We start from the raw sequence: 15,403 nt of genomic DNA, 5'->3' as shown, positions 1-15,403 counted from the left end.
AAAGAAAGAGGAGCCAGGTGTCACGATTCTAATCCCTCACCCTTAAGGGTGCTCTGGCTCTTTCGCATTTCACCCGATCTCTTGCACCTCCCTCCTGTTCCAGTCTCCTCTTTAAAAGCCAGACTCTCCCACTGTTCCGGGCTCAGTATTGGAAGATGGACGCCAAAAGGCTTGCCTATTTTCCGGGTTGTCCGAAGGCAAGCCTTTTCCCCAGCATCCTGACCTTCTGGGTCCGGGGCTTGGAGAAACTGGCCCCATTACCCCTTTTTTATTCCCCTGACCCTTCGCCGGAAACCACTCCGGCTTTTAACTTCTTTTATCTTTGTCTTGGATTGATCACTGGGCTTTGGACATTTGCCTCTCCATGGATTTCCCTACGAACACCCTTCGGACTTGTTTGCCTGGACCACCCCCCACGAGCGCCTTCGTCACATCCCCCTACCAGTGTCTACCAGCCCAGTTCCTTGTCACCTCCATGTGTCTGTTCACTCTCTTCCGGATTTTGCTGTCCGCATAGGGTCTTGAAAGACACTACCTGACACCAGGTGGCTTGTACTGTATTTCAAACCTTGGAATAAGCAAAGATCATCCTCATTAAAAGAAAATATTTGCTAGAATATAAATGCATGATTATACATTTTGGAAACCAGATATATATTACCCCATATTTTTCAGTATAGAAAGAAAGAAGAGCCAGGTGGCTTATATTTCAAGGCTTGGAATAAGCAAAGATCATGCTCATTAAGAGAAAATATTTGATAGAATATAAATGCCTTTATTTCCCAGAAATGGAGAAGAGACAGCCAAATCACCTGTAAAAAAGTGTATGACATCTTCTGAGATTTGGTGAATATTTGTACTGTAAGCCAAATTGTAATTAACTATGTACAGTAATTATAGAAGATAAATGCAATCTACGGTGACTAAAAGGAAGTATAAATTAAAACAATACACCAGTGTTTTGTTGATGCAGGATCTGCAGGCTATCATTATGTTTTCCAAAAAGCAGTTCAGTGGAAAGATTAAAATGATAAATCTATTAGGTGAAAATGTTAAATCTAGATATATACACTGGGAAATACTCTCCGTATGATGTATACTGAAAGGCAATAGGAACACAGAGACATCATCACAACGGAAATCAGACAATAAATCTTTAGGCTACATTTGATGCCAATCTAAATAAAAACTAAATGCTCCATGAATGATATGGTGTATGTAAAGTGTTTTGCTACTATTCTTTCTGAATCAGTAATGAGTCAGCAACAAACACAACAGTGGATTAATTTAATTTCATGGATTATCATCAGGAGTGAGGATTTCATATTGCAAGTGGATTGTGCAGATCCCAGCACTGTGCAAACAGTTATTCTGTTCTCCTCCTTAACTACCAAAAATGGCCAGGAATTTGAGACATTGAATGCTGGAATATCACACAGTTGGTTGAATGTAGTTTTAACATCCATACGGCTACCAATCCCATCTGTTAGAATAGCTGGTAGTCATCCTCACATCAGCATCAACAGCATGTGTTTTTACTACAGCAGGGCAGGAACGGAACATTCATCTTTAACACCTTCACAACCAGTGTCAAACAGCATGGGCCAGAGTAAATGCTGTTACAAGAAGTGTAAACAAGTATGTTCATAACAGAACAGTCCAAAGACATTTGTCAGATTATTGGTTTGTTGTGCACTAGAGCAAATCCTGAATAATAAACATTGACCTCATTAATTGGCAATAATTGGTTGCAAATTGTGGTAACCTTGGTCTCGGAAAATAGGAAGATGACATTTGCTCTGATGAAGTTTAATCCAAGTTTTATTTATGGTTGTCGTCATGTCTGTCGACACCAAGGAGAGCAATATTCACAGAGATATGATGCTGCGCAAAATCAAATGAAATACAACTTGCTGTGCAGGAAAATCTCAATGGCAAACGTGATGTGAATAAGATCTTGCGATTGTTTCTCCTGGCAGCCTGGCAGACACAATCAGCTCATTTCACTGCATGACAAGTTTAGTCCCCCACACAGCCAGGTCTGCAAAGTCATTCCTTTGTTAACAACTCACCAGCAAGCACTTGTGAGATGTAGGTGTCAGCTGATGCTTTGTGGACTTCAGGAATGTGTCAGGACACATGTGACCTCTGCAGATTTGCATAGCATCTGCTATATCACAGCCAATCCATACTGATGTGGACTATAGTTGTTTACTCTGCTTATTGAATTGAAAAACTAAACTCAACAACAAATTTGTCATTTGAACCTTTATGGGGACACAGGGCCATTTCACAGAAGAACAAGTAATAGGTTTATTCCATGCTGAAAAGAGAAGAGAGAAAACACAACATTTTGGCTGTGAAGCCTTCATCAGATGTGAGGAGAAGGCTCCTTCTCCTTCAGGTGAGAAGAACGCTTCATGGCTGAAACGTTGTGTTTTCTCTCTTCTCTTTTCAGCATGGAATAAACCTATTACTTGTTCATTTGCAGACTATGCATGCTGACGCAGCTACACACCTGACCCATTTCACAGAAGTTTCTTTTTACTGTCTCTCAATGAATGCTCAGACTGTATAATTACAGGGGCTTAGTGTAATTGTAGAAGGAGTAAATCTACTGAAAGAAGTGCTCTGAAATGAATATGTATGTCTTTATATTTGATATCCATCCATTCATTTTCTAAATTGCTTTATCCAATACAGGTTTGTAGGGGGAGTTGGTGCCTATCCCGGCAAGCAATGATGCAAGGCAGGGTACACCCTGAATGAGATGCCAGTCCATTGCAGGACAGACACAGAAATGCACACACTTATACCATGGCCAATTTTTCCAGAAGCCAATTAACCTAACACTCTGTTTTTGGTCTGTGGGAGGAAACTACAACACCTTGAGGAAACCCATGCGAACACAGAGGAGAATATACAAACTCCATGCAGATAGCACCCTAAAAATTCAACCCAAGGCTTGGTGTTTCTTATTTATCGTTCTATTAATTTTGGCAGTAATGTTAACCTGTACTGTTTGTATTTTTGAGTTTCTCAATGTGCAACACATAGCTGCTTTGATACAAGACAAATATGGCAGAAATAAGACAATAAAGTATTATTGTATCAAATAAAACATGTATTTCCTAAAACAACAGCGCAAATCAATAAATGTCTCTGACTTTATAAGATCTGTGTAACAGTTTTTATCGTTTAACTATGTGGCCCCATGAGTCTAAAGAAAGCAACAGATAAACTGCTTAAAAGATTAGATCCAACTACTGTACTTAGTGATTTTTTTTATTAAGCTCTAACTGTGCCCATTCTAATCAGAATCTAATTAGCATTTTAAGCACTTTAGGATAATAAAAAACACTTGTCTTGAAGAGAATATGGCTATAATTAATATCCTGGTACTCTGCTCTTCAATGATTTAATGACTCTCTACAGGAGCTTGTTTCAGGTATACTGTATTGTTGTTCATCACAGTTCATCACAGCTCTCAGAAAGCATTTCAGATCATTTAAAGAATATAGCAGCTTGTGTAGCTCCTAATATTTCAACTCTTGCACCTGTAGCACAATAATTATAAATTCTTAAGATTAGAAATTACAGATGAATGGAAGAAGTGTAAAGTGGATTATCTTGCTTCAGTTTTGTTTTTAATTTAAGAGAGTGTGTGGCAATACGAGTAGGGAAGTTGTGTGAGTATGATAATCGGGATGATGGTTAAACTCATTGTCCAGTAAGAACCCATCCCTTGAGTGACCTAGTATTTTTAGTTTAAATAGGTATTCTAAATGCAATGTAATCAATACAAAACCATCAAAGCAAAATTACATGCAATATACAAAAGAATAATCAACCATAAAAAATAACAGGAAAATGTAAATAATGGTGGATCCTGAATTCAGTTGACGATTAGAAAATCAGATCACATCAGCACCTATTAAGCTTCTAGTAAACCACATTAACTGAATAAATATTTCAGTACTTAATATTTTTTGGAAGCAGATTTTGATAGATTGTCTTTGCGACTGTGCACGGCTATAGTTTATCATGTTTTCTAACATGTAGAATATCTAGCAATAATCATTCTTGCAAACTTTAAAAGTGTCTTTAAATTATTGTCTTTCGGATGAGACGTAAAACCGAGGTCCTGACTCTCTGTGGTCATAAAAAATCCCAGGGTGTTTCTCGAAAAGAGTAGGGGTGTAACCCCGGCATCCTGGCCAAATTTCCCATTGGCCCTTACCAATCATGGCCTCCTAATAACCCCCATCTATGAATTGGCTTCATTACTCTGCTCTCCTCCCCACTGATAGCTGATGTGTGGTGAGCATTCTGGCGCACTATGGCTGCCGTCGCATCATCCAGGTGGATGCTGCACATTGGTGGTGGTGGAGGAGAGTCCCCATTACCTGTAAAGCGCTTTGAGTGGAGTGTCCAGAAAAGTGCTATATAAGTGTAAGAAATTATTATTAATTATTCAAATGGCTTATGGGTTGCTTGATATTCTTTGCCCATTTTGCCAGTCTGGGCAACGTACAGTAAGCTGTACAACTGGAGAAGAACAAGAAAGAAGTATCCAAGAATGCAAGCAAGGGGTTGATAAATTAAGAATTCTGCATTGAAGCCTTTCACGAGTACACTTTATGTTTTCTGTGTCCTAGTAAATTTTAGGAATGTCCTCAAGTGCTCTGAATAAAGCTTAAAAATCAGATCTGCTACTCAGTAGGCTACCTCTTTAATTCAAATCAATGTGTGATCAGCATTAGTATCTTTTTTTTCTTCTCCTTAATTTATCATCTTATGCAAGGCAGCGATACATACTGTAATTATTAGGCATATCAACAGAAGCCTGCACTTATTTTTCAATTTTAACTTGATATTAGATATTATGTTTAATTAAGTAAAAAACAACATATCCTTCTGTTTTAATGTGTACTTTGTTGGACTAAGAAGTGTCACACCCTAGCATATATCAGTTAGTCTCAAGGGATTGTTTTTTCCCAAAGAATTCCCAGGCAAGGCCCTTGTAAAAATGGACTTTAATGTTCGGGAAACTGCAATGGAAAAATAAATCATTTATATTAACATTGAGTTGCATCACACTTCAGAAGAAAAGTGGTGTTTGATGTTTATCATCTTAAGAAAACTGAAGTTATAATGTTATTTGCAGGATTAGCAGTAATAAAGTTCATTGGAAAATCAACAATTCTAATACATTTGAGAATAAACGTCTATTTTATTACACAAAAAGAGTAGTTCATAAGAGAGGACAAATGATTAGAGTAAAGCTAATAAATTACTTATTAGGCAGTCCTTTCTTGTAGTTTGTAAGGAATTTATATCCTTCTAGAATCATTGGAAACTTATTAAGATCTCTTCTCAGAGAGCTTAATACTGTATCATACGGGACATGCAGTGTTCTCCCACATTTCAGTGTTGCAAAAGACTGGATCATGTGAATTTGGCTTTGACAGATTGGAAAAAATAATTAGCAACACTCCTGTCAGCACACCACACTTTTTCTTATCTCCTGATCTGATCGGTCTGGTTCGGACTGCTGGATCTAAAAGCCCTGTCAAAGATTATGCTCTTTCTTTTCCATATCTGCCCTCTGTTTGAGCAATATCTGCTCTACTATTCTGCTATCCCTATGCAATAACATCTTTTAGAAATGTAAACACCTGACAAATCATGTTTAGCTGACATCTATCAAAGGTGGAATGTCCCACTTAAATTTTGAAACGTTCTGAATATTGCAGTGGATTTGTGTCCCCGGACGCAATGTGGTTAAATCTGAAGGTATTCTGTAAAATGTGGAGCACATGCCTTTGAGTGTAGTATGTAAAGCAATAAACATTTTCTAAATAGTATATAGAAGCCCTACAACCTTATCAAAGTTGAATTTGATCTTGCAAGTTATACAGTATTTAATCAGTCCAAAGCCTATGAGCTACAGTATGAGTCAAATTATGGCCAAGATTAAATCAATAATTCCACTTCCCATCCTTCCATCACTAGGGAGTTGATTATTCCTGGTGAGGGTAGCAGCAATCCAGAAGTGCAGACTACCAGTGCTGTGGCTCCTCCTGTAGGGTACTGGTCTGAGGCCAGTGAGGGTCCAGGTTTGAAACCACAAGTCTCCACAGATCCCCAAGCAGTTGGGCGGAGCGGTGGCTCTGTGGCTAAGGATCTGCACCTGTGGCTGGAAGGTTGACTGTTCGAGTCCAGCGGCCTGCAGAGGAATCCTACTCTTTTGGGCCCCTGAGCAAGGCCCTTAAACCACTGTATAAATGGCTGACCCTGTGCTCTGACCCCAAACTGCTCTCTCTCTGCCTGTGTGTCTCACGGAGAACAAGCTGGGGTATGCAAAACGACAAATTCCTAATGCAAGAAATTGTATATGGTTAATAAAGTGATTCTGAATTTAACATTCATCTATTGTATGGCACATACACAAATGCAGGGAAAATTTACAGACCTCAATTAAGTATATCAGTAGCAGATGGGAGAAAAGCAGAGCATCGGGTAAAAAGCCATCCTGAAAAAAAACATGCAAACTCCACACAGAAGTCACCCAGGTGTAAATTGAACCCTGTACCCAATAGTCTTGAGACAACATGTGTATGCTATATATGCAAATATTCGCAACCAATTTTAAAGCACTGACTAAAGCATGAGTTATTTGTAGGGAGAATTTCCTTTTAAATATACCCTGTGGTTAAGCAAACCCGTACAAAACCTGTGCACAGACATTGATATTTTAAATCAAACAGTTTTCTGCTTTACATTTTATAATTGGTGAAATATTAAAATGCAATGGTTGCTAAATTAGAGTTTAACGATTTGTTTAGTTTTCTTCTTATTGTGTTAATTTTTGCTGCTTGCATTTCAAAGCTTTGATATACACACTGCTGGCTGTGAATTTGCCATGGCAGCTACTGGAGATGAAAAGTGTTAGAACCACAGATAACAAAATAACTTCACCACCTGAGTTTCACCACTCAAGATCAACCAGCCTGAAATCGGTGGTCTTCCACAATGTAATTGTTTGAGAGAAACATTATATAGTCTGGGTGAAACAATTTTCCTAAACATTTAGGAAAGGAAGAGACCTTTTCACTCAGCACCTTCCTTAACTGGTTTGTGAATAAATATGTTATATATTAGAAAATGACTCATTTGAATCTGTACAAACTGTCATTGCTTCTTACTGTTGGGAAAAACTCTAATAATAATAATTCCTTACACTTATATAGGACACTCCATTCAAAGCACTTGACAGTAATGGGGACTCCCAGAACCACCAATGTGCAGCATCCACCTAGATGAACGCTCACCACACACCTAAGTGGGGAGGAGTAATGAAGCCAGTTCACAGATGGGGATTATTAGAAGGCCATGACTGGTAAAGACCAAAGGGAAACATTGCCAGGATGCCATGGTAACACCACTACTGTTTTTGAGAAAAGCCCTGGAATTTTTAATGACCATAAAAAGTCAGGACCTCAGTTTTACATCTTATCTGAAGGATGGTGACTTTTTTTTACAGTATAATGTCCCCATCACTATGCTGGGGAATTAGGAACCACACAGACTACAGGGTGAGCACTCCCATCCAGGTACTGGCCAGGCTCACACCTGCTGAGTTTCAATGGGCTGACAATTCTGAGTTGCAAGGTAATATACAGTAGCTGCTGGCTCCTACATCTTTGCACTGATAAAAACAAAATGAGATCATTCTCAATAAGTACTCTTGTTGTTACTCTTGTTGTTTGCATACTTCATTGTCATTATCAACTTTCAAAATTATTTATCTTGTTTCACTTCAGGCTTCCAAGTTTTTGTTATTTTTTGCCAAGGATTTTGCTTTAATAAAGAACAGTGTTATGGGGTATCCCAGATTGTGCACAGAGCTCATTCAATTAAACCATTTTTCAAACTGATAGTAAGTGGTTTAAGATTATATTGTTTACCATTGGATTTCAACTGTTACAAATTTAATTTAATTGAGGACATGATGCTCTTGCAAATCTTAACATAACCCTTAACGGCCCCCTAGTGCTCCAATAAGCACGCTGTCTTCCTGAAATTATATTTCCTATTCATCTCCCAGGCTTCCTGCTATACAAATACCAAATTAATTCATTTTATATTTTCTAGGCCATTTTGTACAGCAGAGAAAGTCTGAAAAAAGAGCAGGATTTGTTTTATTATGCACACTTACCTTTTTCCTTTGTGTATAGTGCCAGTATTAGTGCCAGCAGCCATATCACCCTGCAACTCACAACTGGCAACCCACTGAAGCTAAGCAGGTGTGAGCCTGGTCAGTACCTGGATGGGAGACCTCCTGGGAAAAACTAAGGTTGCTGCTGGAAGAGGCGTTAGTGGGGCCAGCAGGGGGCGCTCACCCTGCGCCTCATGTGGGTTCTAATGCCCCAGTGTAGTGACGGGGACACTATACTGTAAACAGGCGCTGTCCTTCGGATGAGACGTAAAACCGAGGTCCTGACTCTCCGTGGTCATTAAAAATCCCAGGGTGTTTCTCGAAAAGAGTAGGGGTGTAACCCTGGCATCCTGGCCAAATTTCCCCATCGGCTGTTATCAATCATGGCCTCCTAACAATCCCCCTCTGTGAGTTGGCTTCATTACTCTGCTCTCCTCCCCACTGATAGCTGATGTGTGGTGAGCATTCTGGCGCACTATGGCTGCCGTTGCATCATCCAGGTGGATGCTGCACATTGGTGGTGGTGGAGGAGAGTCCCCATTACCTGTAAAGCGCTTTGAGTGGAGTGTCCAGAAAAGTGCTATATAAGTGTAAGTAATTATTATTATTATAGACATTTTATTTTTAAGGATGATGAAATCTGAAAATGTGTACATAATCAGTGACAGTGTTAACATTTATTACTTATTTCTTAAATATCTCATTGTTAAGATTGCAAAATTGGCAATAAACAATCCTTTACCTTTTTCTGGCAATATGTTTTTCATAAGGATATCAGAATACCTCTGGTGTTATACTAGTATTGCCCAGGGTGTTAAAAAGCTATCGACAATTTATTAAGACGAAATCATATTTCTAAAATGTAAAAATGACACCTCCTTAACTCTCTGATATGGTGAGAAAAAGAATATCTTCACTTCCTCTTTGACAAATAAAGATCTCGTCTTGTGATCAAAACAAGGTGGACATCTGTAGTTAATCGAGCTCCTCCTGGGATCATACAATAACCTTCATTTCTTTGCTGCAGAATAACTTTTGTTAATCTCCACTAGCTTTGCTGGTCCAGATTCTTCGTGTCAGGAATATTATTACTTGTCTGTGGAGCATCTTAGAATGTCTTCACATTGCAGCAAATCAAAGCTACTGTTTGTGATTTTCTTTGAGGGAAAGGCTAACACTTGTCCATTGACTTTCTCTTTAGCATGCAGTAGTAAACTGGCTTGATAAGAATGCTTTAAAGTATTGTAATCTGTTTTCACTCCCAAAGGGGCAGGTGGTAGAAAATAGTTCTCGGAGCTGCCTCTTTTCTCACTGTTATATCAATCAGAATTGTTTCTTTGTGCTTATGCAGTAATGACTGGGGTTAAGAAAAAATAAGCTACACAGTAGCACAGTACAGGGCGAATGATTAAAATGAGTCTATAAGAAGCTTGTAATAGAGTTGAACTAGGCTGCAGAGAGAGGATGGCTTCACATTTGAAGAGTTAAAGTGGATTTCTAAACAGGAGAGCTCTCCAAAGCACATAGCTACATAGGTTTATAGAACTTGAAGTTCTCTCTCAGGCCCTTCCCCCAGCATATCAATGTTCCTTCGAATCATGAATACTGTTTAAAATTTCTCAAGTCTTTTATAGAGACCAGTTTAAAATATATTGAAACTATTCTCCTTTGTGGATTATAAGCATGTTTGGAAAAGCTTTAATCGACATCTGTTTTTCCTACCTAATTTAAATATTTTAAAATGTGTAAATAGTACTGCCACATTGTATGCCACTATTTTCACCTCTTTTGCCTTCTGTTTAGATCCTTACTTTTGCACATCATATGAAACACACGGACAATAAACTCCATACATATAGTATCCCAGGAATTTAACCCAGAGCCCCAGCATAACTGTAAGGCAGTTATGTTAACCACTGTATCACCGTTATTCCATTCATTATAATGGTAAAATGTCTTCAGAGATTCACCTGAACAACTCTTCTGTTCAGCTCTTCCTGTGCACTCACATATTTCTGCTGGAAAATCCTATTCTTTACATTTTATAAAAATCAGATGAAAACCTGATCACAAACTATTTTTGTGTGTGTTTCTGTGATAACCCTTGATTGGTCATATATTCAGCCTGGACAGGCAACATGAAAACAGATACTGTACTGTATGTCCTATGATCTTACAGGGGGATTTTTAAAGGCTTTCTTTTAAAATGTATTCCCCTTATTATAAGGGCGAACAGCAATGTCTAATTCTTCCTGAGAATCCAGAAACAGTTTTAGACTCAGAAAAGGAAAATTTAATAAAGATTAATTAATGATACATTGTTTTACAAAATTCAACAAAGTTTATATAGCCTTAGAAAATGTGAGACAGCTTTGCTCTGAAGCCAATAGACATTGAAGTATAAAGTACAGTAGCTTGATGAGACTTTTATCACATCATACTGTACATCAATCCTTGCACTGGATGCCTGTGAGGTTTCATAAGTGATCTGAGGTTTCATCTAGTGATCTGAGTTATTCAACACAAGGTTATTCATTGTCTTGATAATTAAAAAATAACTTCGGTGATATTGAGAGTGTCTTTGTGAAGTTTGTATATAATTTTTCTGCTGACACTGCAGTATTTTATAAGGTACTGTAGACATACAGAACTGGTTTGAACCAGAATGGGAGAATGCTGGACACAAATGCTACTATATTATTCTATACTGGGTAATATAGGAATAAAGTAGCTAAGAAACAAAGTAACCAATTGTAGACATTATCTTTGGCAAACAGAGAAGAGGAAGAAGAGTGTGATCCTGCAATGTTACCAGTCTGATAACCACAGGGAAGCATGATAGATAACAGAAATATATAAAAGGGCTGTTCTAGTTTAATCTCTTTGAGAAAAATACACGAAGCATCACTGTGTGTTGTGCTCCCATGCACATAAAATAAATACTTCTTTTAACTTCTGAGACAGACTCCTGATTGTGTTTTAAGGGGAAGTGGAAACATTTCTCCAAAAATGACCAACTGTAGCTGCCATACTGATGGATATACAATTCACTGTATACTGTACATAAATAGGTTTATAGTATTAAATAAATACGTTTTGCTTAGCGAAGTGGATAATAACCTCATATTGTTAACTTCACTTACAATCTGGTTGTTCAAAAGCACTATGTTCATGGAAAAGGTGTAACTGTTATGGTATCAGGACACATTAAGAAATTACAAAGGGTAAATAATGCCCAGGGATTTTGAATAACCTTGTTGTCGAACTCAAATTGAAAACGCTTGAACTCACACACAAGGTCATCAAAGCCCGTTCACATGTTTGTGCCCTAAGTCTTGATTTGAATTTAGTAAATGTGAATGATGCACAACCTTAAGGCTGTGTGTTGCTGTGCCAACAGGTCCCTATATGGAAGTGGGACTTTGGAGATTTATGTCCATTAAGGAAGGTGTAGATTTATCAACAATTAATTTAGGCTTATTCTATGCCATAGAGTTTAAAGTGTTTGGTAGAATTACAGCCTAATCAGGCTTTTGAGATTTAGGTAGTTAATGATAGCACACAGTCAGACAACTAATAGCTGTGAAGATGCACAAGAAAATATACTGTAGGATATCATTAAATTACTTTATTGAAGTAAATCTGTTTATGATAGGTAAACTTCATCATGGGCTGAGCTGAGCCTTACTGCAAGTGCCATATAAAATATCAAGGAAAACATTAAAATGATCTTGATTTTCATCATTTAGCCACAGTCATATCAAGTAAAATAATAAATTATTATTATTATTTTATTATTATTATTATTATTATTATTATTATTATTATTATTATTATTATTATTATTATTATTATTATTATATTAAAGGGCAGTATGTATCATATCTTCAGAATAAAGTTTGTTTCTGCACCATTTTTTGTCCTTCTATATGAAAAAAACAAACAAAATACCTTAGGCTAATATTCTATAATAGTCTATCATATATATGTCATTCTATTGCAGAACATTTTGTTCTATGCCATTTATGGTAGTGATATATTAAAAAAATTATACTCAGAAATTTAGTTCCAGAAACTATGAGGCAATAATTCAATTAAATATGCAGCAGGCAGACTGTGAGAATCTCAAGTTTCTCATTTCACTCTGAGGAATGTCATTTTTAATTTGTCTTTTGGGATGCTTTTGGCTCATTTTGCAATTACTACAACATCTGTGGATGAAATGTATATACCACTAATACATGATCTAACTTGCTTTCCAATAAATGGATTTGTTGTTTAATCTGAAAATGGTAATCTGTAAAGTCTTGCTGTAATATGACTTATTGTATAATAGCATATAAAATGTTGTTGTACAATATAGAACATTTCCCCTTAAAATAAAATATTTTAACATTTAGAGCAGAATAAATTATTAAAACCTTAGGATTTTTATAGCAAATTTTTTGTATTTAAACATCTCTCAAACATGTTGAGTTCCAGTCACTATGGAGTGAAAAACTTAGGAATTTTGTTTTTTTTAAAAAACTCTTTTGGTTCCTTGTTTTAATTGCATCACATATAAAAATCCTATACACGTATAGGTACTAGAATGAAAGAAAGCATGGCAGGAGTATCTATTTTCCTCTCTTTATTTACTCTATTACTGTATACAAGACAGACTATTTAATAAAATGGTCCCGCTTGTCCTTTGATGAGTAATGGCCGTTCAATTCACTGGCAGACGAATGTTAAAAACTTGTCAACATCATAAACTCTTTGTTACAGCAATTAAGATGATAGCCATAATCAAAATAGAACACGGCATTCTAGTGAAGCAGTCAACAGTTGGAAAAGAGTCCAAATAGTAATTATGATGGAACATAAGCCACCCTTTCACGAGTCCAATTACGGCTTTTTTTTTCAGTGTGCTGCTCAATGTATTTTAATCCCCTTTCACACAGTAATTCTTACAGTCATACCTGGGAACAGCCAATCCAGATGAAATTATGTGAGAGGATTGAATGTGATCCCATTAAACATTGGAGGTAATGGTGCATTACATGAATACCTCTGCAGTGTATCGATTAAGATGATAAGCAGATTACTTGCTCCATTAAGGTTCAAATCACACTTTTTTGGTTTTCTTATTTCTATAAGGTCACTGCTCAGGCCTCTAAATCCTCAATATCATGAGGGCCCTGCTGTTACAAGCTCTAAAAAGCTGATCACATTTCATGCAAAGAAGCAGGAAGCATATCATTAAGGATAGCACGTTTGCTTCAGCTAAATATATCCTGGACATGATGCCGCTCCATCAGAGGATACATAATCACACATGGACAGCTAAACAGTGCAATTAACCTAGTGAGCATATCTTTGTACTGTAGGAGGAAAGAGAAGCACCAGAAGAAAACCAATATGAATGTGGGGGAACATGCAAACGCCCTACAGACAGTTTGAAGTCTCAGAAATCCATTCCTTGACCTAGAGCTGTGAGGCAGCAACACTGTCATCCAAGATCTATTTATGTGGACTAGAAATACAAAGTCACATACAAACAATTTGAAATTAATATAAAAGAGTGTGACTTTATGACATGTAACTTTAGTACACTTCCACAGATTTTCCCCTTGTTCCTTAATGTGAAAAAAGGAATTGAATTTACAGTTTTTCTGGATACTATTATTTTCCGTTTGAGAATATATGAAGTGGCAAATTGGACCTAGCAGCTCTCAATGGAGACATGACTTTCTGAAGGAAATGGCACAGGAACAGAATTTTTTTTTTAAATTCCACTTTAGGTTCCACATACAGTATCAGGAATTGTTCTGCAGCTAAAACCTGCTTTATCGCATGAATAAGTCAGTTACTAAAATGGATTAAACATTTATCTATGTCACAAGCAGGTGCACCAGTCTGGTGATGTCCTGGCCTAAAAAACTTACATATGCTAAGGATATACATGCATAAGATAATCCTTAAAGCAAACTCAAATGTGTAGTGCATTTTGTCAAAGGATAATGGAACTGGTAAATGAAATACTATAGCACATACTGTAGGTCAGGAATTTTATACAAAGGGTTTTTATCATCTTCAATTAATCTGACACAGAAAATCACTATTATGTTGAATCCCTCCTATTATGTTTAATCAATGTTTATGAATGATTATCAATAAGTAAATGTTTATCACAGATTTACATTAATTAGTTCAAAATGACACATAAAATAGCGTTCAAAATAAGATTGAAATAAAATTTTGAGATTTAATTTTCAGAAGGCAACTGTTTGTTCATATTACAGTATTTCGTAATTCACCTTAAAATGTTGTGATAGGAGACATCGATTCAATCTTATTATTCTGTGTCATGTATCATTTTGTGAAACAACACAAAAAGCCACATAAATACATAACTAAGTAAATATAGTCATCTTTCCTCCTGTAGTGTTGGTGTACCAGTAAATGACTTCCTACTGGACCAGAATTCCCGGACCAACACCCCAGTATAGGTACTGGGGACACTGCTAATGCAGAAGGGCCCTCTTTTGAGATGTTAAACCAATGTCTGTCTCCATGGTAATTTAAGATCCCATGATACTGTTGTATGATTAGGGATGTTAACTGCGGTGTTCTGAATAAATTCTATTCCAGCTTGGTACAATCTAGCAGACCTCATTTTACAAAGTAAAATCTGCTCTGATCTTCTCTGTAGCAAGGCTGTTGGAACTGACTGCTGCACATCACCCAGTGGTGGATAAAGTGATCTCCTCCCATATGAAAAGTTCTTTGGTATCCTTTGGATGAGAATCATTATATGAATGAAAGGGATTATTAGTTTTTCCAGTTATTCCGACACCAAAATTCTTGGATGGTTGACTTTGAAAGTGAGTGAAAAATGTAAGTCTTTTATCGCTGTGATTACCATTAAATGTCCTTTCCAACAGGCAGAAAGAGGCCTAACTAGATACTATCACAAATGATGCACCTCACTCTTGTTGAGATGAGGCACACTGTGCAACGTTACTAACATCCAACGTCTGATACTGCTAAGACTGGGGTGTTGTGAAGTTCCACAGATTGTATAGTTATATAATCCCATTTCGGTACTTACTGTATAATGAAGCCCTTCTAACCAAGCAAAGCGCAGCCTAGATGCAGATCATTAACTCGTTCTTTAGATTTTTACATTAAAATCCAATT

This window comes from Lepisosteus platostomus, chromosome 13 (assembly GCF_059453375.1).
Source record: "Lepisosteus platostomus isolate fLepPlt1 chromosome 13, fLepPlt1.hap1, whole genome shotgun sequence".
In the NCBI taxonomy this organism is placed as follows: Eukaryota; Metazoa; Chordata; class Actinopteri; order Semionotiformes; family Lepisosteidae; genus Lepisosteus; species Lepisosteus platostomus.
The sequence above is the reverse complement of the archived record's forward strand: the minus strand, read 5'-3'. Positions refer to the sequence as shown.